Source organism: Pseudophryne corroboree, chromosome 5 (genome assembly GCF_028390025.1).
Source record: "Pseudophryne corroboree isolate aPseCor3 chromosome 5, aPseCor3.hap2, whole genome shotgun sequence".
Lineage (NCBI taxonomy): Eukaryota > Metazoa > Chordata > Amphibia > Anura > Myobatrachidae > Pseudophryne > Pseudophryne corroboree.
The window spans coordinates 440,058,843-440,083,656 of record NC_086448.1 but is presented as its reverse complement, the minus strand read 5'-3'; the positions used below and the strand labels follow the sequence as shown (position 1 = coordinate 440,083,656).

Genomic DNA, 24,814 nt, shown 5'->3' with positions numbered 1-24,814 from the left:
CAAGGTAGAACTGATTTATGTCACTGTTTTTCAAAATTGTTGATACTGTTCCAGGTATTGAAAATCTCTATAAATAGATATACACCAGATTTTGCACAATAAAATGAATCAGGCAGCCTTATTTAACCATAAATGAGGGATACACACTAATCCCTCCAATTGAACAATACAGGGAGAAATGAATGGAAAAACACTGGCGTCTGTTCCATATGATGTTGCTAATGCTGAGTGAAATAGAGTTCTATCCTTATAGCCATTTGAATAACCATGAATGAAGTAATTCAAGAAATATGGTTTAGGCAAATATAAAGACACTTTAATACACTCAAATGCTTTTAAAATACATATTAAAATCATAAACAAACATACAGATACTTTTTGCACTGCAAGCAAAAAAGTGACCAGTGCTTAGACAAAAAAGATATTCTCACCCAATATGGGAGGTGCGGTGGGCTTTGCTCAATAAGCAGATGTTGGTCCCGGGCTGAAAAGCCTGGCACCACCGCACAGAGTGGTATTCAGCACGTGGTCACTGGAAATTGGTAAGTCCTCACAGCTGGTCATCCAATCAGCTACGCATTTCGGTCTCACCATAGACCTTTTTCCAGCAATGGATGACAGACTGTCACGGTCCTGGGCCTTTTATACCCATCTTAATTGAAAAATTGACTGCTGTGTGGACCTTTCTTCCGGTTCACACCCCCGGAAGTCGTGCGTGCGGGTCACGCTGCATTCCATAGCATAATCTAGCTTTATTCACTTCCGAGTACTCCCCTCTGGAAGTTACGTTTGCGGTGCACCTTGCGTTCCATAATACCCGGAAGCTTATGATGTGTAATGTAGACTTTGAACTCCGGTGGTTTTTGGACTGATATTCTGTGGATATATGTTAGAAATGGGTGATTTCTTATTGATCCATTGGGTTTTGGTTACTAATCATATCTTTGTTGTTTTTTTATTTATATTTCATTTTTAAGGATATTGGAGGAATATGAATTAGTTGGGGTAGGAAAAACCACACACGGGTAACAGGGATGGACTTTGTGGGAATACAAAGTACCACATAGCTTGGTGGGTGTTGTGGTGGAGTACTATCCCATAAAGAAAGTTAAGGAGAGCTTCAGTTCTTATCCAAGCATTCCCTTTGGAAAGAAAAATTTGTATATGTGCAAAAGGAACGTATTTCCCTTACTCAAGATGGCCGATCAAGTCTCAAATCGAGGAAAAGAGTGGGGAATGATTTGGAAGATGTGTATTGACAGGAGGGATTGGCCGTTTTAATGTATTATGTAAAATAAGAATGTTTTGGAGTCATGTATATTAATTTATGTAGCTCTATTTAAAGTAGATAGCGCCGATGCGGAAGTGACGCATCGCGTCACCTGGAGCACAATGTAGCTCAGTTAGACAAAGCTTCCGGGTATTATAGAACGCAAGGTGCACCGCAAACGTAACTTCCGGAGGAGAGTACTCGGAAGTGAATAGAGCTAAATTATGCTATGGAACGCAGCGTGACACGTACGCACGACTTCCGGGGGTGTGAACCCGGAAGAAAGATCCGCACAGCAGTTCATTTTTCAATTAAGACGGGTATAAAAGGCCCAGGACCGTGACAGCCTGTTATCCATTGCTTGAAAAAGGTCTATGGTGTGACCAAAACGCGTAGCTGATTGGATGACCAGCTGTGAGGACTTACCAATTTCCAGTGACCACGTGCTGAATACCACTCTGTGCAGTGGTGCCAGGCTTTTCAGCCTGGAACCAACATCTGCTTATTGAGCAAAGCCCACCACACCTCCCATATTGGGTGAGAATATCTTTTTTTGTCAAAGCACTGGTCACTTTTATGCTTGCAGTGCAAAAAGTATCTGTATGTTTGTTTATGATTTTAATATGTATTTTAAAAGCATTTGAGTGTATTAAAGTGTCTTTATATTTGCTTAAACCAGGGCTCTCATTCCGAGTTGTTCGCTCGCTAGCCGCTTTTCGCAGCAGTGCACACGCTAAGCCGCCGCCCTCTGGGAGTGAATCTTAGCTTAGCAGAATTGCAAACGAAGTATTCGCAATATTGCGAAAAGATTTTTCTTTGCAGTTTCTGAGTAGCTCGAGACTTAAGGTGCATACACACGGAGCGATATAACTGAGCGATTTTGACTATATAGTCAAAATCGCTCAGAAAGTTAGTGCAGATCGCTCCGTGTGTATACAGGCAGCGATAGCGATGCGCGTCCCTGCTAAGTCGCTATCGCTGGGAAAAATAGTCAGTGCCGGCAAGTCAATTTTGGCTATGTCGCTAGTAAAGTTAGTTAAAATCTCTAGAGGCCAGCGATTTTTCCCAGCGATAGCGATGTTGCAGGCGGCGGTGGTGCGGGCGGCGGCGGGTTGTGGCGGCGGTGCGGGCGGCGGCGGGTTGCGGTGGCGGTGTGGGCGGCGGCGGGTTGCGGCGGCGGTGCGGGCGGCGGCGGGTGGCGGTGTGGGTGGCGGTGTGGGCGGCGGCGGTGCGGGCGGCGGCGGGTTGCGGCAGCGGTGCGGGCGGCGGAAATTTACCTTTCTCTTGCAGAGTTTGGCAGCGGAGCGGTACCAGTTTCAAAAATGGCGCCTCAGCGTCATTTTTGAAATTCAAGATGGCCGCCGCGAGCCAATCACGGCTCGCCGCGTCATCGCCCCGCCCCCTCCCGCTGACTTATATAAATCAGCGCGAGGCAGCGGCTTTCAGTCCGACGGCGGAGGAGGAGCGGAGAAGAGCTCCTGAAGACGCCGTGGAAGTCCTGGATGGGCGGCGGCTATGCAAAAGAGCTTAGCAGCCGCCGCCCACCAGGTGAAGACGCCGGAGCAAGACCCCAGAAGCCCTGGGGAGGTGGCGCCCCCCCAGGTGAAGACGCCGGAAGCCCTGGGAAGGCGGCGGCCATGCAAAAGAGCTTAAAGGCCGCCGCCCCCAGGTGAAGACCCAGTTTAATAAAGGATTTTTAAAAGAATGTGTTGTGTTTTTTTTTTTATATTTTCTTTACAGGTGGACTACAGGTGCCAGCGGGCCCTTTATGTCCGGGCATGCTGGCACTTGTGGTTCTCCAAGTGCCAGCATGCTGGGGCAGGCTTGCTGGGACCTATAGGCCTCCTGTAAAGAACAATATTACTATTGAAAGGCTATCAGCCTCCCATCCACCGGCCCACGGATGGGGGGGACAGCCTCGGGCTTCACCCCTGGCCCTTGGGTGGCTGGAGGGGGGGACCCCTTGATTTAAGGGGTCCTCACTCCTCCAGTGTACCCCGGCCAGGGGTGACTAGTTGGGGGGGGTAATGGCACGGCCGCAGGGACCAATATAAAAGTGTCCCCCGGCTGTGGCATTATCTCCCTGGCTAGTGGAGCCCGGTGCTGGTTTTAAAAATACGGGGGACCCCTATGTCTTTTGTCCCCCGTATTTTTTAAACCAGGACCGGACGCAGAGCCCGGTGCTGGTTGTCTAAATATGGGGGAACCCTACTCATTTTTTCCTCTGTATTTTAACAACCAGGACTGGCTCAAAGAGCCCGAGGCTGGTTTTACATAGGAGGGGGGACCCCACGCAATTTTTTTTTTTAACTTTTAGCTATTTAAATACCAGCCACCCTGTAAATTCATCCTATATATGACACTCATCCCCTTATTTAAATGAGATAGTCAAAATCTCCCATAGCCAAAATCTCTTGCATAGTTAGACAAAATCTCTGGTAAAGTTAGTCAAAATCTCCTACTGCCAGTTCAAGGGAAAAGTTAGTCAAAATCTCTCATAGCCAAAATCTCTCCGTGTGTATGCACCTTTACTCTTCCAGTGCGATCAGTTCAGTGCTTGTCGTTCCTGGTTTGACGTCACAAACACACCCAGCGTTCGCCCAGACACTCCCCCGTTTCTCCAGCCACTCCCGCGTTTTTCCCAGAAACGGCAGCATTTTTTCACACACTCCCATAAAACGGCCAGTTTCCGCCCAGAAACACCCACTTCCTGTCAATCACACTCCGATCACCAGAACGAAGAAAAAACCTTGTAATGCCGTGAGTAAAATACCAAACTTCTTAGCAAATTTACTTGGAGCAGCCGCAGTGCGAACATTGCGCATGCGCAGTTAGCGGAAAATCGCACCGATGCGAAGGAAAATAACGAGCAAACAACTCGGAATGAGGGCCCATATTTCTTGAATTACTTCATTCATGGTTATTCAAATGGCTATAAGGATAGAACACTATTTCACTCAGCATTAGCAACATCATATGGAACAGGTGCCAGTGTTTTTCCATTCATTTCTCCCTGTACTGTTCCAGGTATTGTTAAAAGAATGCTCATTGTGTCTCCCAATGGTACTCCTGCTGGCTGGGACAAGAGGGCCCATTACTTTTATGTTTCTCTAAATTTGTGTGTTTCCGAGGTTGGGTGTAGGTTGAAATGACCCACTTTCAAACCAGATCCTCCTCACCCCGGGAGCACATCAAATTCTTAACTTGGAATGTTGAGGGATTTAATTCCCCACTGAAACATAGGCAGGGCTAGCAAGAGAAATATTGGGGCCCAGTACAGTGATATCTCTGGGGCCCCCTCAGTCGCTGTGTGTGAGAGGATCCAGTCACTCTGAGGCTGCGCCCACACCGCCTACAGCTCGCTGTCCTATTTGGACAAGACGGCTCACAAGCCTGTCGTGCACTAAGTGGCATATTCCTCTGAGCCTTGGGGCCCGGTACAGGTGTCCCCTTATGACCACCCCTGTCTCTGACCCTGAACATAGGAAAGTGCTGCAACATTTAAAGAGACTTAAGCCAGACATAGCTGTATTACAGGAGACGCACTGGTGGAAGGGAGATCCCAACACCTTGAGAGATACATGGTTCACTGATTATATTCCCGCCTCATCGTGCTAAATAAACGGGTGTGCTTCTGCTCATTAACAAATCTCTCCACTACTCAGTTATTGATACATTTTGTGACCCTGAGGTTAGATTTTTGTTCATAGAGTTGCACTTGGAAGGGGAAATGTACACGATTGCCACTATATATGCCCCCACGGGCCCCAACAATGAATTCTATACTGAGCTATATGTTCACTTGCAAGATTGGGCTGTTGGACACGTAATTCTGGGAGGGGATTTTAATGCAATCCTAAACCCCTTACTAGATAAATCTGGTACAATCACTCGCACCGCCTTGCCCTACTATTATCGTCATTGTGTCTATCTGAACCCTGGAGGTTTCAACACCCAGTGGATAGGGATTACACTCTTTATTCCCTTCCCCATTATACGTCCACTAGAATTGACTAATGGCTCATCCCTACCTCCCTTCTTTCCAGAGTGTACAAATCTAAGATTGAAAATATTGCTATATCGGACCATGCCCCCACCTGGTTCACGCTGTTACTCTCCTCCCCTAGACCACTCTCCTTTAATTAGAGGTTCCCGTCTTACCCTGTGGACTCACCTGATTTCAAGTTGTCCCTAGAGCAAAACTTATATTAGATGATATAAATCTATTTTGGGCGGCGTCGAAAGCGGTGCTTCGTAGCTATGTTATTGCATATGTTGCTGCTAAACGCAAAAAGCTGAATCAGACTTAGGAGTATATTCAATTGAAGTAGAAAACTGCCGTCTGTCGAAAAGACGGCAGTTTTTGACTTTTTAAGGTCGACTCCTGATTCGACCTATTCAATATTTTGCGATATTTTTCGACTTGTCGAAAAGCACGTGGATCGGCGGAATAGCTGCCGATCCACGTGTTGATGTCGAAAATGGGGCCAAATCCGACAGGTTTTGGCCCCCTTTTCGACCATCTCAGTCTGACATCAAAATGATGTCGGACTGAGATGCGGACCCAGAGGAGGCGAGGGTGGGGAGCCGCAGGGAGACGGGGGGACAGCCGGCGGGCATATGTGATACCCGGGCAAATAAAGGACAATGTTATTGGGTGAGTAGATGATCTTTTACCTGGTGATTATGTCCGCTTTACTCTATCTGTGTACCGGGATACCAACTTAAGATGGAAGTTCGTTCACGATACTTCGGAGAGGTAAGGGATATACGTCTGCACAAGCGGGTTGTTCAGGGAGCAGTCAACTCAACTTCGGTTTATTAAAGGCAGTAGGAAAATCAAACAACTTGAACAATAGTACTACGTTACAGTAAATCATCAAGTACAGATAATAAACAGTTGGTCTTCACACCGTAGATTATGCCAACACTGTCATAGACTGTTTAATTATTCAGGTGTTGCATATCCCATCACCGTCCTTCTCAGCAGTTATACATGTTTACCTGAATTGGTTATATTGACTTATTATACTATTCAAACCTTAACTCAAATATTCAAGCTGTTACCATCAAAATATGCATGCATAAGAAAAACAGTTTGTTACCAGTTACAATTATCTGATTACCCTTACTGAGTATCCCATGTATTCAGAAGTATTAGTACAACTTATGTTCTTCCGCCTGTGCACAGGTCTGTAGCCCCCTTTAGAATGTGTCCACAAGTGGATATATATGCATATATATATTTAGTCTTTCTTAGACATGTCCCTGTAGTGTAAATAAAGGCCTGTCCTCTCTGTGGCAACACTGAGGGAAAACTGATCCACTGCCTTTCCCATTCACTCTGGGTAGTTCTGTTCAGGCCTCCTTTGCACTGTAACCTGGCTGTCACAGTTCCTCTGACGTACAATGTCACTGGTCTGTAAGGCCCGGCAGATAAGCATCGGTGGCACTAGCACTGTGTGTGCTGTCCTTTCTAGTAAGACTTAGGGCATTTAATGTAAGAGGATGCAGTTTGTGCTATTGCTGGCAACAAGTTATGCTGTGCCACAGACAAAAGTGTTCTATACTCCTAGCGTAGTGCCAGCTGCAATGTTTGTAGACAGTGTGTGAGCAGGGACCCTGTTTACTTGTACAGAATCCTCCCTGAGGATGGAGTTACCTCTCAGTGCTGTCTCTGGCTGCTGTATTCACAGCACTGTCTCTGCATGGATAGGGTATTCTCTGTAGCTGCTACTTCCTCTGTTCTTATATGGGCAGTGAGCTGTTACTGATGAAACCTCACTGATCTCACTCCCTCTCTCCTCCAGAGGAGTCCCTTGCTGTTGCTGCTGGGACTTGCACAATGATACTAGGGCTGACAGGATACTCTGGAACTGACACACAGGAACTCAGCCTCTGCAACTCACTGCCATTCTCACTCAGGATCCCACTGCTTGGTCTGCTGTCCTCTCTTCTGTCCCAGCTTACAGCACTCCTCAGTCCTCACACCAATCTCTCCATCACTCCACCCTTCCTCTGGGTTCTCTCTAGGGATTGGCCAATCAGATGAGAGGTGTGGGCAGTGTCCTCCATCACACCATCCACTGTTGCTAGGCTCCAAGAAAAAGGGGGGAAAGGGTAAAGCTGCAGGTTATGTCTGTTTATATGGCAGCCCAGAGTATACAGCTGTCCTTTTTGGCAAAAAGTCTGGGCTACACAGGTTCTCATAGGGTCCTACATGGAGCACCTGGTACAATAAGGCAATTTACATGTCAGTTGAAGGGAGCATGAGTCCTGTAAGTTCTGTGGGATACCACACTCAACCCCGCTTGAATGATGCGTGTCCTCACGCATTTGTCTCTCCACATAGTCATAAAGTCAATTTTTTTCACAACATTGACAATTTACTGACATGAAATACATTAGGTTGCAGGTACTGAAACAATTATGTTTTAAACCTCAATGCATTTAGTAACTTAAGAGCAAACAAGTTTGAAAATCACATTAGTATAATCAATACAGATCAGACATGAGAAGGGTCTATAACTAATGGGCAAGAACCCCTGTGCGCCTCTTCCCTGGCTTTCTCGATGCCTGCTGCAACAGTGAGATAAATTCTTCACCACTTATTGAGGTGTACTCATAGTCAGGACGATGCAACGCTGGAAAGAGCCATTTCACGGCCTCTTTAGCTTCCCCCTGGGTTTTTGCAGGATGGTGAGGTTTAGGGATGAGCATAACTGAATCTGATGCATTGGGTTTAGAGGATTCTAAGTCTTCCTCTGTGGCCTTGTGGGTCACTACTTCTGCTTCCCGGTCCTGATCAGTAGCGTTTGAATGAGCCGGATTGAGGTAGGCCATATTGGAATTGGTGTCTTCCATCATCGTAGGTCCACACTGAAACGACCGAACAGTTTCTTGCAGGTTCTGTTGCGTATATCCACTTGGTTTCACAAGGTTAGCTGTTCTTCCCAATAATGCACTCTGCGATTCGGCATTAGGATCCTGTTGACTGCATACAGATGGCCTCTGGTTTATACTTTCTGTCACGTTTTCTGTGGAATACATTCCATCTTCATGGCATCGGTAGTGACGTGGATGACCTCCACGGTGTGGATGGCACCAATAAGGCCTGCGATCTGCTGCATACCTGCTGCCCTTTACTGGAGCACCACCTGGACCCGTGACGTTGATTGCCCGTAGACCTTTCTCTCCTCTGATTATGTCAAATTCCACCATCTCTCCCTCTCCCAGGCTGCGATAGTATTTTCTGGGGTTGTTCCTCTGTATGGCCGTATAATGAATGAATGTATCTTGCTTGGTGTCATCACGATTGATGAATCCATACCCACGTCGCACATGAAACCAGATGACCTTTCCTGAAATTTTCCTTGTGTGGACAGGAGTGTCGGTATTTAATATGTCGGTTAACTCATCTGCATTTATATGGTATTGCCTGCCATAGTGTGGCCATCCTTCTTCAGAGGTTGGTTTTAACCTTATTGTGTCCCCCGAGGCTCGGTCTCCGTCCTCGGGGCATTGGAGTTTAAATGTTCGATCTGGTCGCAGTTCCTCTCAATATGCCCTATTGCCTGGCATTGATGACAAACGGGACGACCCTGGCTGTCGAACTGGTCTGAAGGCCGCCGCCCGTACTCTCGAGGTGGTTCCCAGCGTCTTCTGGCCGACCTCTGTCGCTCGGACCTCCATCTAGGTTCTCCAGAATTGGGTGTCGGTGGTCTCGCTAGGAGTCGCATTTCTCTCTGGATCTCTGCCATCCCTACCGTTAACTCTTCCATCTGCTTGCGTAGGGTTTGTATCTGATCTCCTGAGGGGTGCTGACTACTCTGCACCACTGGATCTCTGACTCGTTTTGGTCTTTCGGGACTGGAAGCAGTAGCTCCCATCAGCTCTGAGGATTCTCTGAAGTCCACCAGTTCTGGGTACTCTTCTTCTCTTCCTGATTGGTTGCCAGTTATTGTGATGGCGGCTTCCTTGAAGTCTAGGAAGGTTTTCCCCGGCATTTGCATTTTGAGTAGTCGTAGTTGGGTTTTGACACTCTCCCTTGAGGCTCCTTCAATAAACTGAATCGTTAGCGCTTCGTCTGCATTTCTGACTTCATCTTTGTCAACTGCTTGGATCGCTCTTAGTGTTTCTTGTAAACTCAGGGCGTAGTCTCGGAGGGTCTCGCCCGGTTGCTGTTTGCGCGCATACAGCTTCATTTTTAACTCGGGGAGGGTTTTTGTCTCAAAAGTAGTGGACAATCTCTTTAAGATCTGGTCTACCTCTTTCTTGTTTTCAGTGGGCCAGGATAAGACTTCTCTTAGAGCTGACCCTGTGAGTTGACCTACCAGAATCTCGACTTTCTGCTGTTCGTTCAAGGTATACAACCGGAACATAGATTTGAGTTTATTTTTGAATTCTGTAAATGTGGTACACTGTGGCTTGTTGGCATCTCCGCTATAGGTTGGAAGCCACGGCGCCCCAAAGTAGTAGGGTAAGGTTATTGGAGCATTCGGTGTCGTTGCCGGGGTTGCCTGTTGTTCTTGTTCCTGGTTCTGTACTACCGGTGGTGCTCCTCCTCCTGCAGCCTGTTGTTGTTCCATCTTTCAATTAGTGAGGTTTCTCCTGATTGCACTCGGATCCTGTTCGTGACGCCAAATGTGATACCCGGGCAAATAAAGGACAATGTTATTGGGTGAGTAGATGATCTTTTACCTGGTGATTATGTCCGCTTTACTCTATCTGTGTACCGGGATACCAACTTAAGATGGAAGTTCGTTCACGATACTTCGGAGAGGTAAGGGATATACGTCTGCACAAGCGGGTTGTTCAGGGAGCAGTCAACTCAACTTCGGTTTATTAAAGGCAGTAGGAAAATCAAACAACTTGAACAATAGTACTACGTTACAGTAAATCATCAAGTACAGATAATAAACAGTTGGTCTTCACACCGTAGATTATGCCAACACTGTCATAGACTGTTTAATTATTCAGGTGTTGCATATCCCATCACCGTCCTTCTCAGCAGTTATACATGTTTACCTGAATTGGTTATATTGACTTATTATACTATTCAAACCTTAACTCAAATATTCAAGCTGTTACCATCAAAATATGCATGCATAAGAAAAACAGTTTGTTACCAGTTACAATTATCTGATTACCCTTACTGAGTATCCCATGTATTCAGAAGTATTAGTACAACTTATGTTCTTCCGCCTGTGCACAGGTCTGTAGCCCCCTTTAGAATGTGTCCACAAGTGGATATATATGCATATATATATTTAGTCTTTCTTAGACATGTCCCTGTAGTGTAAATAAAGGCCTGTCCTCTCTGTGGCAACACTGAGGGAAAACTGATCCACTGCCTTTCCCATTCACTCTGGGTAGTTCTGTTCAGGCCTCCTTTGCACTGTAACCTGGCTGTCACAGTTCCTCTGACGTACAATGTCACTGGTCTGTAAGGCCCGGCAGATAAGCATCGGTGGCACTAGCACTGTGTGTGCTGTCCTTTCTAGTAAGACTTAGGGCATTTAATGTAAGAGGATGCAGTTTGTGCTATTGCTGGCAACAAGTTATGCTGTGCCACAGACAAAAGTGTTCTATACTCCTAGCGTAGTGCCAGCTGCAATGTTTGTAGACAGTGTGTGAGCAGGGACCCTGTTTACTTGTACAGAATCCTCCCTGAGGATGGAGTTACCTCTCAGTGCTGTCTCTGGCTGCTGTATTCACAGCACTGTCTCTGCATGGATAGGGTATTCTCTGTAGCTGCTACTTCCTCTGTTCTTATATGGGCAGTGAGCTGTTACTGATGAAACCTCACTGATCTCACTCCCTCTCTCCTCCAGAGGAGTCCCTTGCTGTTGCTGCTGGGACTTGCACAATGATACTAGGGCTGACAGGATACTCTGGAACTGACACACAGGAACTCAGCCTCTGCAACTCACTGCCATTCTCACTCAGGATCCCACTGCTTGGTCTGCTGTCCTCTCTTCTGTCCCAGCTTACAGCACTCCTCAGTCCTCACACCAATCTCTCCATCACTCCACCCTTCCTCTGGGTTCTCTCTAGGGATTGGCCAATCAGATGAGAGGTGTGGGCAGTGTCCTCCATCACACCATCCACTGTTGCTAGGCTCCAAGAAAAAGGGGGGAAAGGGTAAAGCTGCAGGTTATGTCTGTTTATATGGCAGCCCAGAGTATACAGCTGTCCTTTTTGGCAAAAAGTCTGGGCTACACAGGTTCTCATAGGGTCCTACATGGAGCACCTGGTACAATAAGGCAATTTACATGTCAGTTGAAGGGAGCATGAGTCCTGTAAGTTCTGTGGGATACCACACTCAACCCCGCTTGAATGATGCGTGTCCTCACGCATTTGTCTCTCCACATAGTCATAAAGTCAATTTTTTTCACAACATTGACAATTTACTGACATGAAATACATTAGGTTGCAGGTACTGAAACAATTATGTTTTAAACCTCAATGCATTTAGTAACTTAAGAGCAAACAAGTTTGAAAATCACATTAGTATAATCAATACAGATCAGACATGAGAAGGGTCTATAACTAATGGGCAAGAACCCCTGTGCGCCTCTTCCCTGGCTTTCTCGATGCCTGCTGCAACAGTGAGATAAATTCTTCACCACTTATTGAGGTGTACTCATAGTCAGGACGATGCAACGCTGGAAAGAGCCATTTCACGGCCTCTTTAGCTTCCCCCTGGGTTTTTGCAGGATGGTGAGGTTTAGGGATGAGCATAACTGAATCTGATGCATTGGGTTTAGAGGATTCTAAGTCTTCCTCTGTGGCCTTGTGGGTCACTACTTCTGCTTCCCGGTCCTGATCAGTAGCGTTTGAATGAGCCGGATTGAGGTAGGCCATATTGGAATTGGTGTCTTCCATCATCGTAGGTCCACACTGAAACGACCGAACAGTTTCTTGCAGGTTCTGTTGCGTATATCCACTTGGTTTCACAAGGTTAGCTGTTCTTCCCAATAATGCACTCTGCGATTCGGCATTAGGATCCTGTTGACTGCATACAGATGGCCTCTGGTTTATACTTTCTGTCACGTTTTCTGTGGAATACATTCCATCTTCATGGCATCGGTAGTGACGTGGATGACCTCCACGGTGTGGATGGCACCAATAAGGCCTGCGATCTGCTGCATACCTGCTGCCCTTTACTGGAGCACCACCTGGACCCGTGACGTTGATTGCCCGTAGACCTTTCTCTCCTCTGATTATGTCAAATTCCACCATCTCTCCCTCTCCCAGGCTGCGATAGTATTTTCTGGGGTTGTTCCTCTGTATGGCCGTATAATGAATGAATGTATCTTGCTTGGTGTCATCACGATTGATGAATCCATACCCACGTCGCACATGAAACCAGATGACCTTTCCTGAAATTTTCCTTGTGTGGACAGGAGTGTCGGTATTTAATATGTCGGTTAACTCATCTGCATTTATATGGTATTGCCTGCCATAGTGTGGCCATCCTTCTTCAGAGGTTGGTTTTAACCTTATTGTGTCCCCCGAGGCTCGGTCTCCGTCCTCGGGGCATTGGAGTTTAAATGTTCGATCTGGTCGCAGTTCCTCTCAATATGCCCTATTGCCTGGCATTGATGACAAACGGGACGACCCTGGCTGTCGAACTGGTCTGAAGGCCGCCGCCCGTACTCTCGAGGTGGTTCCCAGCGTCTTCTGGCCGACCTCTGTCGCTCGGACCTCCATCTAGGTTCTCCAGAATTGGGTGTCGGTGGTCTCGCTAGGAGTCGCATTTCTCTCTGGATCTCTGCCATCCCTACCGTTAACTCTTCCATCTGCTTGCGTAGGGTTTGTATCTGATCTCCTGAGGGGTGCTGACTACTCTGCACCACTGGATCTCTGACTCGTTTTGGTCTTTCGGGACTGGAAGCAGTAGCTCCCATCAGCTCTGAGGATTCTCTGAAGTCCACCAGTTCTGGGTACTCTTCTTCTCTTCCTGATTGGTTGCCAGTTATTGTGATGGCGGCTTCCTTGAAGTCTAGGAAGGTTTTCCCCGGCATTTGCATTTTGAGTAGTCGTAGTTGGGTTTTGACACTCTCCCTTGAGGCTCCTTCAATAAACTGAATCGTTAGCGCTTCGTCTGCATTTCTGACTTCATCTTTGTCAACTGCTTGGATCGCTCTTAGTGTTTCTTGTAAACTCAGGGCGTAGTCTCGGAGGGTCTCGCCCGGTTGCTGTTTGCGCGCATACAGCTTCATTTTTAACTCGGGGAGGGTTTTTGTCTCAAAAGTAGTGGACAATCTCTTTAAGATCTGGTCTACCTCTTTCTTGTTTTCAGTGGGCCAGGATAAGACTTCTCTTAGAGCTGACCCTGTGAGTTGACCTACCAGAATCTCGACTTTCTGCTGTTCGTTCAAGGTATACAACCGGAACATAGATTTGAGTTTATTTTTGAATTCTGTAAATGTGGTACACTGTGGCTTGTTGGCATCTCCGCTATAGGTTGGAAGCCACGGCGCCCCAAAGTAGTAGGGTAAGGTTATTGGAGCATTCGGTGTCGTTGCCGGGGTTGCCTGTTGTTCTTGTTCCTGGTTCTGTACTACCGGTGGTGCTCCTCCTCCTGCAGCCTGTTGTTGTTCCATCTTTCAATTAGTGAGGTTTCTCCTGATTGCACTCGGATCCTGTTCGTGACGCCAAATGTGATACCCGGGCAAATAAAGGACAATGTTATTGGGTGAGTAGATGATCTTTTACCTGGTGATTATGTCCGCTTTACTCTATCTGTGTACCGGGATACCAACTTAAGATGGAAGTTCGTTCACGATACTTCGGAGAGGTAAGGGATATACGTCTGCACAAGCGGGTTGTTCAGGGAGCAGTCAACTCAACTTCGGTTTATTAAAGGCAGTAGGAAAATCAAACAACTTGAACAATAGTACTACGTTACAGTAAATCATCAAGTACAGATAATAAACAGTTGGTCTTCACACCGTAGATTATGCCAACACTGTCATAGACTGTTTAATTATTCAGGTGTTGCATATCCCATCACCGTCCTTCTCAGCAGTTATACATGTTTACCTGAATTGGTTATATTGACTTATTATACTATTCAAACCTTAACTCAAATATTCAAGCTGTTACCATCAAAATATGCATGCATAAGAAAAACAGTTTGTTACCAGTTACAATTATCTGATTACCCTTACTGAGTATCCCATGTATTCAGAAGTATTAGTACAACTTATGTTCTTCCGCCTGTGCACAGGTCTGTAGCCCCCTTTAGAATGTGTCCACAAGTGGATATATATGCATATATATATTTAGTCTTTCTTAGACATGTCCCTGTAGTGTAAATAAAGGCCTGTCCTCTCTGTGGCAACACTGAGGGAAAACTGATCCACTGCCTTTCCCATTCACTCTGGGTAGTTCTGTTCAGGCCTCCTTTGCACTGTAACCTGGCTGTCACAGTTCCTCTGACGTACAATGTCACTGGTCTGTAAGGCCCGGCAGATAAGCATCGGTGGCACTAGCACTGTGTGTGCTGTCCTTTCTAGTAAGACTTAGGGCATTTAATGTAAGAGGATGCAGTTTGTGCTATTGCTGGCAACAAGTTATGCTGTGCCACAGACAAAAGTGTTCTATACTCCTAGCGTAGTGCCAGCTGCAATGTTTGTAGACAGTGTGTGAGCAGGGACCCTGTTTACTTGTACAGAATCCTCCCTGAGGATGGAGTTACCTCTCAGTGCTGTCTCTGGCTGCTGTATTCACAGCACTGTCTCTGCATGGATAGGGTATTCTCTGTAGCTGCTACTTCCTCTGTTCTTATATGGGCAGTGAGCTGTTACTGATGAAACCTCACTGATCTCACTCCCTCTCTCCTCCAGAGGAGTCCCTTGCTGTTGCTGCTGGGACTTGCACAATGATACTAGGGCTGACAGGATACTCTGGAACTGACACACAGGAACTCAGCCTCTGCAACTCACTGCCATTCTCACTCAGGATCCCACTGCTTGGTCTGCTGTCCTCTCTTCTGTCCCAGCTTACAGCACTCCTCAGTCCTCACACCAATCTCTCCATCACTCCACCCTTCCTCTGGGTTCTCTCTAGGGATTGGCCAATCAGATGAGAGGTGTGGGCAGTGTCCTCCATCACACCATCCACTGTTGCTAGGCTCCAAGAAAAAGGGGGGAAAGGGTAAAGCTGCAGGTTATGTCTGTTTATATGGCAGCCCAGAGTATACAGCTGTCCTTTTTGGCAAAAAGTCTGGGCTACACAGGTTCTCATAGGGTCCTACATGGAGCACCTGGTACAATAAGGCAATTTACATGTCAGTTGAAGGGAGCATGAGTCCTGTAAGTTCTGTGGGATACCACACATACAGGGAGATCAGCGCTACAGTAGCGCTGCAGCTGGATGTCACTCACCTGCCAGACCTCACGAAAGCTTCCACCCGGCTCCAGCACGCTGCTGGAGCCGGGTGGAAGCTGGCGTGAGGTCGGTCGGCTGAGTGACATCCTGCTGCAGCGCTACTCCATAACGCTGATCTCTCTGTATGCCCGCCGGCTGTCCCCGCGTGGCTCGCCCCCCTCTCCTCCTCTGGGTCCCATCTAAATTCGACTTCAAAAAGTCGAATTTTAGATGGGATTGAATAGGGGTTGTCGGATTCATTCCGACAAATACATGTCGGAATGGATCCGACTTTAATTGAATTAGTCTAGCTGTTTCTGATTCTTACTCTATTATGCTTAGCAATAACACCCCAGAAACCCGTAAAGCTTACACCGACACTAAAGCCACGTCTGACACTTTTTGTACCGAATTTGCTGCTCTATATAAGAAACTGTTAATAAATAAAATAAATAAATAGTCACTGGATTACCAAAGGAATAGGTATTTCAGATGGGGCAACAAATCTGGCAAATTGTTAGCCTCCATGGTTCGTAGTCTCCAACTATTTGCAAACTTACCTTTGATACCGGCCAACTGACAACTGCCCCTGACATTGCTGCATCCTTTACACAGCCCCACAGACATTGCTGCATCCTTTACACAGCCCCACAGACATTGCTGCATCCTTTACATAGCCCCACAGACATTGCTGCATCCTTTACACAGCCCCACAGACATTGCTGCATCCTTTACACAGCCCCACAGACATTGCTGCATCCTTTACACAGCCCCACAGACATTGCTGCATCCTTTACACAGCCCCACAGACATTGCTGCATCCTTTACATAGCCCCACAGACATTGCTGCATCCTTTACACAGCCCCACAGACATTGCTGCATCCTTTACAGAGCCCCACAGACATTGCTGCATCCTTTACATAGCCCCACAGACATTGCTGCATCCTTTACACAGCCCCACAGACATTGCTGCATCCTTTACACAGCCCCACAGACATTGCTGCATCCTTTACACAGCCCCACAGACATTGCTGCATCCTTTACACAGCCCCACAGACATTGCTGCATCCTTTACACAGCCCCACAGACATTGCTGCATCCTTTACACAGCCCCACAGACATTGCTGCATCCTTTACACAGCCCCACAGACATTGCTGCATCCTTTACACAGCCCCACAGACATTGCTGCATCCTTTACACAGCCCCACAGACATTGCTGCATCCTTTACACAGCCCCACAGACATTGCTGCATCCTTTACACAGCCCCACAGACATTGCTGCATCCTTTACACAGCCCCACAGACATTGCTGCATCCTTTACATAGCCCCACAGACATTGCTGCATCCTTTACATAGCCCCACAGACATTGCTGCATCCTTTACACAGCCCCACAGACATTGCTGCATCCTTTACATAGCCCCACAGACATTGCTGCATCCTTTACACAGCCCCACAGACATTGCTGCATCCTTTACATAGCCCCACAGACATTGCTGCATCCTTTAAACAGCCCCACAGACATTGCTGCATCCTTTACACAGCCCCACAGACATTGCTGCATCCTTTACACAGCCCCACAGACATTGCTGCATCCTTTACACAGCCCCACAGACATTGCTGCATCCTTTACACAGCCCCACAGACATTGCTGCATCCTTTACACAGCCCCACAGACATTGCTGCATCCTTTACATAGCCCCACAGACATTGCTGCATCCTTTACACAGCCCCACAGACATTGCTGCATCCTTTACATAGCCCCACAGACATTGCTGCATCCTTTACACAGCCCCACAGACATTGCTGCATCCTTTACATAGCCCCACAGACATTGCTGCATCCTTTACACAGTCCCACAGACATTGCTGCATCCTTTACATAGCCCCACAGACATTGCTGCATCCTTTACACAGTCCCACAGACATTGCTGCATCCTTTACATAGCCCCTCCTGATAACCTATCTTTAGGCATGAATTTCCTAAGACGTGCAGATGCCTCTGGTTGACTGAAGATGAACAGGAGACCCTGGTAGAACCCATTTCTGAGCAGGAATTGGTTTCCTGATGGATTGGGAGCAGAATATTATACATTTTTATTTCTGCATTTTTTACCACATCTTTTGTCATTATTTAACTCTATACTTTCTGGCAAAGGCCCTCCACCCAACTTTAATCAGGCCAGGATCATTGTACTGCCAAAACCAGGCAAAGATCCTACTTTGCTCGAATGGTACAGAACAATATCCTTATTGAATCAGGATCTTAAACTACTGACAACTATTGTTACACAACATTTATAAGTTATTTTGCTGAAATTTCTGCACCTATCCCAAACAGGCTTTGTGAAAGTCAAGTCATCCGTGCACAATATTCGACAGGTAGTGGCTGCCCTGACCTAGTCCTTATCTAACCTTCTGTTAATGTGTCCTAGTTAGCTGTGATGCCAACAAGGTGTTCAACAGGGTGTCCTGGGCACACTTGCTTTGGGTATTTCACATGCGCCACTTTAGCACAGGATTCCTTATCTTATTTTGCAGACTATACGACTCACCCAAGGCGTTTCTTACTATCAATGGTTTAAACACGGCTAGTTTCACATTACGTTGTGGCATTAGGCAAGGCTGCCCATTGTCCCCTTTACTTTTTAACCTAGCCATGGATCCTCTAATCAGAAATTTCCATCTGTATACTCCATGGCAGGGCATAACGGAGGGCAATAATACTCTGAAGGTCTCCGCATATGCGGACAATTTATTATTATATTTTACTAATCCCCAAGAAGCGTTCCCGGGCTTGCTACAATTATTGTGTGACTTTAAGGGTGTTTCAGGATTCTTAACCACTTGCCTGACACATGCCTGCAAGTGCTTTATCTGACCTGGTCGCACAAGATGCGACCAGTCAGTTAAACTGTGTTAGCAGTGGCAGGGAAGGGAAACTTCTCTCCGCTGGAGCTGTCAGAGGGACCGGAAGGTTCCTCTGCCTTCCAGCCCCCAGCCCCCAGTGTTGCTGTGCTGCTGATCATTGCTGATTGGTCAGCATGGAAAGATCCCCCACCCCCAGCGGCTGCAGACAATAGCAGCCGCTGGTAAGTGTAAATCATAGCCCCCAAGCCCCCCTGTGTACCTGGCAGCTGTCCAGGCTCTAAAAACAAAAGTCACAATGTTACCGATGTTCCGATGGTTGCAATGTTTCCGATGCTTTTTTGGGGGGGGAGGAATCACAAAAAAAATCTTTGTTTTTTTTAACTAAAATAATTTTGGATAGGGTTACAATCATGTTCTTTACCTAATTAACTCATAACAAAAACTGACAATTTCTGAGCGGTGTTTGGGGAAAAAATAATAAGTTAAGTGGTTAATAAACAAATCAAAAACGAAAGCATTAGCTCTACATGCGGGTGCTTCACAGAATTGGTCTAATAAACTCAACATTCCAGCGCATCCAACTGATTTATATAGAGTTAATTTTCTAGGGGTAATAACTCATACTTTATCAGACTTCCAATCTTGACATCACCTGCCTCCGTCTTACATTGGCAGGTGCCACCTCATTAGGGGGATGTAGTTATGTGACCGGCGGTCAGAAGACCGATGGTCACATAACCTCCCCCTACATCCCGCCCCCTCACAATCCTGACGGTCGGCATGCCAACCAACAGGGACTATTCCCACTCGTGGGTGTCCACAACACCCATAGAGTAGGATTACTCATTAAAATAATTTAATCACCCCACCTGTTGTATATCATACAAATGCTCCAATTGTTTTTTAAAGAATTGGAGTTTAAGGTGCTGAATAGGGCGATTAGCAATTTTATTTGTGCGGGGTCAAAGCCTAGGTTTTTTATGTTCAAATTGTGTCAACTCCCTGCCTCTGGTGATATTAACCTACCTTGTATTAGGTGTTACTCTTTGGCAGCAAACTACAGATGTGCAGTGGACTGGATCAACGCCACAAACGGGTGGTCTTCAGTATGCCGGCTGTCGGGATCCCGGCGCTCAGTATACCGGCGCCGGCATCCCGACAGCCGGCATACCGACACTTATTCTCCCTCGTGGGGGTCCACTACCCCCCTGGAGGGAGAATAAAATAGTGTGCCCGCAGCGTGGCGAGCGCAGTGAGCCCGCAAGGGGCTCCTTAGTGCTCGCCACGCTGTCGGTATGCCGCCGGTCGGGCTCCCGGCGCCGGGATGCTGGTCGCCGGGAGCCCGAGCGCCGGCATACCGTACTACACCCCCACAAACAATTATGCACTTGCTGAGTTAGAACAAGCCTTCAGTCCTGGTGTGGCCTTAACTAGTTTATTGCATGTGAAACCCTCTGACTTCCCCCGCCATTATCTGTAATAATTTATTGATACATACTACTTGCGCAGCCTGGTGACTCTCTCTTTCACAATTAGGTATATCAGCGCATAACTCTGTGTTTCTTTCACTCCACCATCCTACCCGCACTCCTCTTTCTCTATCTCAGAGCTCCTCCAACTACACCATGTGGAATAGGGGAGGTCTTCGTTTAATTCTCCATTCTCTTACTGAGGATTGTTCCAAAATGACTGCTCTAGTAACATCATCTTGGCCATCACCTTGGTGAGCACCCTCAGTGCCATGGAGAGACCAAATGGCAGGGCCTGAAACTGGTAGTGACAGTCCTGCAAACCAAACCGTAGATAAGCCTGATGAGGCGGCCAGATCGGAATGTGAACGTACGCATCCTTGATATCCAGAGACACTAGGAACTCCCCGACTTCCAGACCTGAGATCACTGCTCTCAGAGACTCCATCTTGAATTTGAACACTCGTAAGTATGGGTTCAGCGACTTGAGGTTCAGAATCAGCCTCACGAACCGTCCGGTTTCGGTACTACAAACAAGTTGGAATAGTACCCCTTGTTTTGCAGATGAAGTGGAACTGAAACAATGACCTGGGTCTGTACCAGTTTTTGAATGGCGTTCTGTAAAGTTATACTTGCCTCTTATGAAACTGGTAAGCCTGATTTGAAGAATCTGTGAGGTGGGAGCTCCTGGAACTCCAGTCTGTAGCCCTGGGAAATAAGATCTATGACCCAGGAATCCTGGCACGATGTTGTCCAGAAATGACTGAAGAATTTTAACCGGGCTCCCACCTGCCAGTCTTCCAGGCATCTCGGGCCACCGTCATGCAGAAGATTTTGAGGAAGCAGAACTTGAGCCCTGTTCCTGTGAACCGGTAGTTGCTTGTTTGCGTGGTTTACCTCTAGTGCCTCTGGTGGCCGTAGAAAAACCTCTGGCCTTGGCAGTCTGAAAGGACTGTAAATTGGGTCCTGAGAAGGCCTCCTAGTTGGAGGAGCTGCAGAAGGTAGGTATGTGGACTTACCTGCAGTAGCTTTGGAGATCCATTTGTCTAGTTCATCTCCAAATAAGGCCTCGCCTGTGAAGGGTAGGCCTTCCATGCATCCGCAGTCCACTGGCTTAGCCACAAGTTCCTGCATGCCGACACTGCCATAGCCGTAGTGCATGCATTAAGCAAGCCTAGTTCTTTTATAGCATCCATCATAAAGTTCGCAGAGTCCTGTATATGTTGCAGGAACAATATAACCTCCTCTTGAGGTAAGGTGTCTAACCCCTCAATAAGGTTACCCGACCATTTAGCAATGGCTTTTGTAATCCACCCACATGCTATAGTGGGTCTCTGTGCCACCCCAGCAGCTGTATACAAAGATTTGAGCCTAGTCTCAATTTTACAGTCAGCCGTGTCTTTTAGGGAGGCTGCACCCGGGACAGGCAATACAATTTTTTGTGGGAGCTTGGATACTGATGCATCCACTATTTGTGGATTTTCCCATTTTTTCCTATCCTCAGGAGGAAAAGGAAAAGATGATACCAACCGTTTAGGGATTTTAAATGTTTTTATCAGGATTAACCCACGGTTCTTCAAACATGGTATTTAGGCCCTCATTCCGAGTTGATCGGTCGCAAGGCGAATTTAGCAGAGTTACACACGCTAAGCCGCCGCCTACTGGGAGTGAATCTTAGCTTCTTAAAATTGCGACCGATGTATTCGCAATATTGCGATTACTAACTACTTAGCAGTTTCAGAGTAGCTCCAGACTTACTCTGCCTGTGCGATCATTTCAGTGCTTGTCGTTCCTGGTTGACGTCACAAACACACCCAGCGTTCGCCCAGGCACTCCCACCGTTTCTCCGGCCACTCCTGCGTTTTTTCCGGAAACGGTAGCGTTTTCAGCCACACGCCCCTGAAACGCCGTGTTTCCGCCCAGTAACACCCATTTCCTGTCAATCACATTACGATCGCCGGAGCGAAGAAAAAGCCGTGAGTAAAAATACTTTCTTCATAGTAAAGTTACTTGGCGCAGTCGCAGTGCGAACATTGCGCATGCGTACTAAGCGGATTTTCACTGCGATGCGATGAAAAATACCGAGCGAACAACTCGGAATGAGGGCCTTAGTTCCTTTGACACAGGAAAAGTAGCTGAGGATTTCTTCTTCATATTAAAATAAGATTCCTCACTCTCCTCTGTCACTTTATCAGGGAGATGCAGAACCTCTCTGATAGCTTCTATGAGAGCTTCTATTCCTTGTAACAGAGTACCCTCCCCCATCTCTGCGTCCACCTCACCCTCCTCCAAGTCTGACCCCTCATCATCAGATTCAGTTTGCAGGATATGGGCCAAAGTATGTTTTTGCGGACAAATGGCAAGGGACTGAGATGCTGGTTTGAGTACTGAGTCTTTTTTCATCAACTCATCCATAAACTGCCTTAAGTATTGCGTCTCTTTCTCATTTCGAGATAACTTAGTAGAAATGGAGGAAGTCATTCCCCTAATGGAGTCCAGACATGCTGGTTCTGCCCCACTAGCCTGGGAAGGGGCACTACACTAAGTACACACTAGTGAACCCCCTGGAGAAGAGAAACACTGTGCCTTACATGAAACGCACTCTTTGCCTGACATACTGTAATAGTGACAGCACACACACACAGGAGAAGGTTAAATGCACAATTAACCCACAAAGAGCCCTTCCAGGGAGACACAGAGAGAGAGAGTATGGAACCAGCACATGGCGCCCTTATCACTAATGCCAAGCTTAGCCAGGTCGCAGACTAAGTACCCATATTAGGGACTTAGTACACGAATAATCGCTCCCCCCATGATATGACCCCCTGGTACCACTGAGGTAATCTGGAGTATCTCCGGAGGAGCTGTGTATCCCTGTCAGTCAGCATCTGTTTCAGCTGTAGAGGGAAAATGGCGCTGGTGAGCTGCTGGATCCGCTCATAGTGAAGCCATACCCCTTCAATGACGCGTATTCTTCCCGCACTTTTTTATACTGGCTGTATGAGTCTTGTGCATAAAATGCAGACAGACTCCTTGTATGGCTATGTTGCCAGTCTGGGTACTGTGTCCGCTGTTCAGCGTCTATGTCCATACACAGCGGAAGACACAGTCCACCCCATTTAGAAGCCGTGAGTCTCCGTACCCTCATGCCACCATAATGGCCGGAGACCCGCTAACCGGGACGCCAGCTTAGTACTCACCACTCTTCTGGCTCTTTTAGGGGTGGCGGCGTGCTGCGGGAATGTACGCTCGCTAGGGTGGGGCTTGCGAATAGTTCTCTCAGGAGCTAGTGTCCTGTCAGCGGGGAACGGGACCATTAACCCTGAGAGAGGTTGGGCCGCTCCTCCCCTAAGTCCCACGAAGCAGGCAGGCTGGTGCCATCCAGTCCTGCCTGAAAATAACATAGAAAATAAATGCAGAAAACTCTTCAGGAGCTTCCAGAGACGTGACCGGCACATTTTGTTAACTGAGTCTGGTAGGAGGGGCATAGAGGGAGGAGCCAGCGTACAATATCAATTTCTTAAAGTGCCCACGGCTCCTAGTGGACTCGTCTATACCCAATGGTACTAAATGGATTCCCAGTATCCCCTAGGACGTAAGAGAAAACAAATTAATTTAGATAATTTACAAATGGGAAAGATGGAGTGGACCACAGATTTACCTAACATTTCCCTCATTTCACTTCTACACTTCTAACTGCATTTACCCGTCTCAATAAAATATTAGTGTCTGCCTCCTATGTAGAGATGCAGTACAAGCTGCTACATATTACACCCTGAAATTACGGATGCTGATGGGCACTTCCTCAGACTCAAAGTGTTTTAAGTGTACTGCCCTAGATGCAGAACTATACCATTGTATGTGGAGCTGCCCTGAGGTCAATAACTTTTGGACAACTGTGTGTCTGTACATAAAAGACACTTAGAATACCACTATCACTCCTACTCCGGAATAGGCCCTTTGGGACATATATATGACCCAGTGCAGGTCAGACCGCGGGATGGACAACATGTATTGTAAGCTAAATTAGCAGCAGTAGTAAGGAAATTATCTTATTTCAATTGATCTCCTCTGATACATTGGCGTTGTCTCTATTTCTGCCCAGAGTTTCCTATCTATTCCAAATGGATTGGATAATGTTCCTTAATACAGAAAAACAGGCAGAAATGTTTTTTTGATATATGGTTGCCCAGTGCCGTTTCTAGGGGCGGGCGAGCCGTGCAACCGCACGGGGCGCCCGCCGCAGCACTATGTTACTCCTTCTCGCCTCTCCCGAGCGCTCCTGCTCGGGGGGCGGAGTTTCGCGGAATGACGCGTTGCGTCGTGACGTCACGACGCAAACGCGTCATTCTGCAAAGCCCCGCCCCCCGAGCAGGAGCGCTCGGGAGAGGCGAGAAGGAGAAGCAAGAAGAAGGAGGAGGCGGCCGGCGCGAGGGACGTGAGGCGGCGGGACCGAAGAGCGGGAAGACGTAAGTATTCTCTCTCTCTCCCCCCCCCCCTCTCCCCCTTCCTTCTCCTCAGCTTGAAACCTGCCTGCCGCTGCCACACTGTGTAAAATGGGGGCACCTGCCTATGGGGATACCTGCCTGCCACACTGTGTAATATGGGGGCACCTGCCTGCGTACTGTGTAATATGGGGGCATCTGCCTGCGTACTGTGTAATATGGGGGCACCTGCCTGCGTACTGTGTAATATGGGGGCACCTGCCTGCCACACTGTGTAATATGGGGGCACCTGCCTGCGTACTGTGTAATATGGGGGCACCTGCCTGCCACACTGTGTAATATGGGGGCACCTGCCTGCGTACTGTGTAATATGGGGGCAC

At 47.3% G+C, this 24,814-nt stretch overlaps 1 long non-coding RNA gene across 1 annotated transcript in view; it reads left to right on the top strand.

Annotated features, from left to right (window-relative positions):
- Positions 1-1,544: 1,544 nt before the first annotated feature.
- LOC134927836 (uncharacterized) overlaps positions 1,545-24,814 on the top strand; it is a 29,771-nt gene continuing 6,501 nt past the window's right edge. The window contains exon 1 of the long non-coding RNA XR_010177749.1: positions 1,545-1,807. This is a non-coding gene — a long non-coding RNA (uncharacterized LOC134927836). The remainder of the gene's footprint in view (positions 1,808-24,814) is intronic.